The following is a 5,504-nucleotide window of genomic DNA, read 5'->3' as shown; positions in this document are numbered from 1 at the left end:
CAACGCGCAGTACGATGCTTTCTAATACATAAGGATTGAACGATTGCATGGCGACTTATAATCAGGATGTTACGAAAAGATTGAACGTAGATATCATGCAATCTACCATAAAGTAATTTTTAATTTTTTCGTTTGGCGACGAATAATAATAATAATAATAAAATTTGAAAAAATTCTATTATAAATTTATATTTTTTTCATACATACAGGTACATTGTTGTGGAAGCAAAGGCTATACTGATTCTTTGTCCGTGAATCCATCCAATATTTCTACATCATTGTTGTTTTGAATCAGTGAATTGTAATACTTCTGATCATAATGACATATATACCGAGATATTATTAAGGAAAGTAAGTAAAATATATATTTAGTAAAATAATATAGAAATATCTTGGAATGTTAATATTTCATATTGTTTTCTTTTTTAATTACAGGCTTCTTTAGAAACTTGTATTAAGTAACATTATTATCGGATATATCGGATTCGTGGCTAGTACTGTAATTGGAGTTTCATTCTTTCCAGTAATTGTATTTTCTGCACGTTGATTGGTTAATATCATTAATAACGTGAAGTACGAATGGGTTCGTTCGATCAAGAAAGTTTATTCGTTATATCGATTCTCCAATGGCTGATTCTGTACTGTCATTTACTAGTAATTTTATTCTTGTTTACATTTGTCAATATTATTGAAGTATATAAGGGTAGAGAATAGCATTATTAAATAATAATAATGTTTCTTGTCCACAAGTTATTACCAGATTTAGAAGAAAATAATGATTTCTATCGAATGATGGAAGAACCAGAACTGTATTTTATTCCATTAAACATTTTCAAATCCATCGAAGAAGATTAGTTTTTATTTGAAATTGTATATCTTACGTATCTATACGTATATTTTATTAAGTTCTTTTTATTATAGAAGTAAAAGTTGCTTCTGTGAGAGAATTAATAATGCTTCGTGATTCCGAGAAACTGAAGGAGATTATGTTAGAAATAAAAAAATAAAATGGATTATTTAGGATATCGACCGATGTCACAGGCACTGTTGAATCTGATTCGGAATATCAACTGATTGTTGAAGCAGTTGATATAGACAATGAAATATGTAATTCGTTTCTTTAAATATACAGTGTTTGCAAGTTGATTATACTAATAAGTTTCCTTATTTATACTTTTACTTTTAAAGCTAGGACATATCGATTCATAAAAGACAAACACTCGGTAACATTTTCAGAACTCAAATAACAGAACTTTTGGAATATGTTATTACTGTACGAGAACTTAAAATGATTTTGATAAAACAAAATATAACGAAACTCCACAACAATTTCTTAGGTGAGCTGCTATAATCACAAATTAATAAGTTCTTTCTGATTCTACGAATCAAAGGTAAATAATTATACTGTATATACTATATTATTGTAGATACTGTAATTTACAATATATACTAAATAATTATATTCTATATACTGTAGAAACATATGCTCAAATTCTTCTAGTTCAAATCGTATTTTTGTTATTATATTTTGTTACAGACAGTTATTAAATGAAGAAAAAAGGGAAGTCATCTGTGGCATGGCATTAAAATAATTAAATTAATGTAAATCTAAGATATTTGAATATGAGCAAAGTAGAAAGGCTTTTATAGCACCATATCTTTCTGTAATAGTTGGAGCATTTACAGAAATTGTGAGTATATTTATCCGAATTTATTTCAATTTTAAACGTTACATTAATTTTTGAAAATCTAATTTATCTACATTACTTATTAGATATTGCTGATGGTTAATAGTTGTCCAAAGTGCCAACTTGCAAAGTATTAATCTTAGGATCTCGGAGAACAGTGCTCTCTGATTTTTTGTGTATATGACAAGTCTACCCCACACAAAATTTGTATATTTTTCTGAAATCGTTCAAGAAACACCACCTGTGAGCCTATAGAAAATGATTACAATCAAATACTTGTGCGACAATAGTGTAATATATTTTCACAATTAAACTATTTCACTAATAAATTTCATGTGGATGCTTGTCACGAAAATTCGAAACGCCATATTGGACAACTATTCCGTGAAAAGAAGTTAAATGAACTACAAGAACCACCACAAATAAAATTTATAAAATCTGTATCAAAACAAATCGATCCAAGTAGAAAGAAACGTGGTGGCAAATGCGATCGATAAATGGAACACGCAAATAGGATGAATTTTGCAGATATTGAAAACGACGATTATGAAGAAGACTTTGGATATTCAAGAGGAACAATTTGAAAAGCAGTAACAGGACGTATCAGATTACTACAAATTGATGGAAAAACAAAAGTTCAAATTACAGAGAAAGATATTGGTGGAAGTACAATTTTTAATTAATTAGTTTCAGGAATGGCTTCAATCGTAGCGTTTATATCATTGTAGATAAGTTTCTTATTTTTTTATTTTTTATTGATTTGGATTGAAATAGAATATTCTTAAACTTGATGGTATTAGAGTTGATATAAATTACATGGTCAAAAAGCGGAGGGCGTTGGTAGCCACGATACTCACTATTCGTTTTGGATTTCCTTATCTTGTGTTGCCCTATAAAAACATTCCTTTGTTAGATCGATCGATAATAATTGAGTATGATGTTACGTCATCCTTTCGTTATTCTATTTCTTTTACTTAAATTTTTAATTTTAATGAGTTAAAATATTGTTCTTTTATTATTATTCATAATAAAATCAATTTGGATCTTTGTTTTCCATAAGAAGAAAATAGAAAAAAATAAATAAAAATTTCTCGTAGTATCGATTTTTATATCATAATTCTCTCTGATTTCTCTCGCATAGAAATGAAGAAACTAAAGTAGTTGATAAAATTTATCAACTTAAAATGCGATTCGAATGTTGTACACATTTATACTATATTCAACTAGTCGAAATTTGTGTCATGTCACAAGAATATTAGCTTAATAAAGCACTCGTAGGAGCGTTTAATGAAACCTTGCGCGATTAGGGATTAGTGCACTCATATTCGTTCTTTTTACGTATAGTAGTATATCGTATGAGTTACGATCACTGAGAAATGATTTTATACTGACTGGAAAAATCGAAGATTTAATATAATTCTTCCTAATATAATCAAATTCAAGTTATAGGATAATTAAAATCGTACTGTGATAACTTCTTGAATCTTTCAAGAATTCTTTTTGAATTTTTATTCGCCTGCGGCTTAAGACTTTTCATTGCAGGCACGTTCATTTTATTCTTCCAATCAATGAGATAAAAAAGAGAAAGCAACCAATCGCCGATAGGGATTAGAATTATTTATTTTTCTTTTTTCTTTCGAATCGTTATTCGTCTAATTCTTCTATCGTTAACTGTATATCATTGGAAAATTACGTACGCAGTAAACGATCATGAATATCACAAATTAATTATATTTTAACTTTTATTTTTACTAAATACATAATTATAACTAAGTGTATAAATTGTTCATTTTTTTATAAAATTTAAATATATTGCACAGATCACGTTTAGTATTTTTTTAATTGATCCTCATTATAAAAGTTCTTTTATTTTTATTTATAATCCACGGTAAGACATAAAAAATCGATAAAAGATTCAACAATTACAATATTGTTTTCCATCCTTCTGAATTTTGTCTAATTATGAGACATAATGTGAGTAAATTAATATGAAGCAATGTTTATACAGTGAGTGAAAAAAATATTCGGATACCATGATATACTTGAATAAATCGGTGTATATTTCAATTGTTCATGAATAAAAAAAATGTTTTTTTCCTTGTTATGTATCACTTATTGTGATTAACAGAAATATACAGTTTAATATATCTGTGTTTTGCCATTTAACTGTCTACGTTAAAACGTGAGTTAAATCAACTTCAACAAGCAGAAGCAATTTTAATAGCAGAAGGTTATAGCAGCTCAAATTCTAGCTAGATGTGGTAGAAAGGGAATGTCAAAATTTGTCTAAGAATTATAAGTAGACTAAACAATTGGCCGTAGACGTGATATCATCGAAATGAAAATTGAATAAGTTAGTTAGCAGATTACAAAAGGAAATGATGGTTATCACAAGAGAAAGACAATTGTAGACATACAAAAGACGTACAAAATTGGATTTGTATGAAAAAAAATGAGCGACGATAGTAGCAATGCCATGTTTGAAAGAGTTTCTGGATTTTAATGTACTATCGAAGAATACAGATATTCGAGATTCTTCTATCGATGCATACAACGGCAATGCAATAGGAGTAAATAAAATAATGATTAATGTTATGATTAATTAGAGATTTGATTGCCAAGTTAGAAACGGATCTGGAATCTGCAGAAGGTAATAATCAAAAGGAGGAATGCAACAAGAGATCGAAAGGTTAAAAGGAGAAATAAAACATCGAGCTTTGAAAGGTGACTTTAACAGTAATCCTAGAATATTATACTTTATCGTGAATCTTGGTGCAATACCGGAACAGCAGAGGAAAAACAAAAAACCTTATTACATGAGCTTGAAGAACTGAAAGTTAAAGTCGCTGTAGGCGCTGCAGGAACGGTAGCATTTTAGTTACAAATATAGAATCATTAATATATTATCAATTACTGCATATAGGTATACTATTAAATGTATACGTATCATTTAATTTCATTGTAAATGCTGTGATATTTAGAAATTGTTGAACTTAAGCAAATTAATGACATAAAGATCGCGAGTCTCAAAGAAGCCTTTAAAGCGTTTTCTCAACAATACAGGGAGGCGTGTTTATTGATTATTTAGTTGCAGATTCGACGGGACTCAAGAGGGACATTACAAATTGTCCAGTCAATACTCCGAATCGTCAGATAACTTTCTCTTCTTCCCGTTGGAGAGGAAGGCATTGATCGGAACTCTTTTCTCAGCAAACAATGATAAAAATCATGAATTAATTTTATTTATATCATAATCTTAATTTACTATTCATATTTTTTTTGATCGAGAATAGGAGAGCTCTATCTGAGTCATTGCCTAACGTCTCGCAAGATATCTGATTTCGATTACTCAATTCTAGACAGTCATAATATGTTTCTTCTTCGAGAATATCTAATGGTATTGAGGATTCATCACCTGTTTCTTTCTCTAGTCTAGATCATTGATCACTTATATCAATCAATTCGTCTGAATAAATATTCTAGATCTATAGCATTCGAACGACTACAGTACAACGATTCGCTGGAAGAACTTTCATTTGATTTACGAATGGGTAGCATCTGCGTTGCTACTGGTTTCTTGATAATGCATCGACATTTGCGTCACCGCTTTATACTCTATTTTACAATTATATTCTGCTAATTTTAATTCAGTTAATTTTAACGTAGGGGTTTTGATAGAATTTAACCAGATCAATGCCTTATGGCCTGTGGCTAACGTAAATTCTCGACTGTATAAATAAGGAAATAATATATCACACAAACTATCGTTCATAATTCTCGTTGGATCATCAAATAATATTTCTCTGCTCTGCTTAA

General features: G+C 29.2%; 1 long non-coding RNA gene across 1 annotated transcript; it reads left to right on the top strand.

The window, feature by feature from the left end:
• Window positions 1-813: 813 nt before the first annotated feature.
• LOC146872045 (uncharacterized) lies at window positions 814-3,150 on the top strand. Its single transcript, XR_014983731.1, has 3 exons — window positions 814-1,391; window positions 1,538-1,691; window positions 1,775-3,150. It is a non-coding gene; the product is annotated as an uncharacterized LOC146872045 (long non-coding RNA).
• Window positions 3,151-5,504: the final 2,354 nt, after the last annotated feature.

This window comes from Vespa mandarinia, unplaced genomic scaffold (genome assembly GCF_050613455.1).
Source record: "Vespa mandarinia isolate Hongniang unplaced genomic scaffold, ASM5061345v1 scaffold_61, whole genome shotgun sequence".
NCBI lineage: Eukaryota > Metazoa > Arthropoda > Insecta > Hymenoptera > Vespidae > Vespa > Vespa mandarinia.
This window is presented reverse-complemented; position numbering and strand designations above follow the sequence as displayed.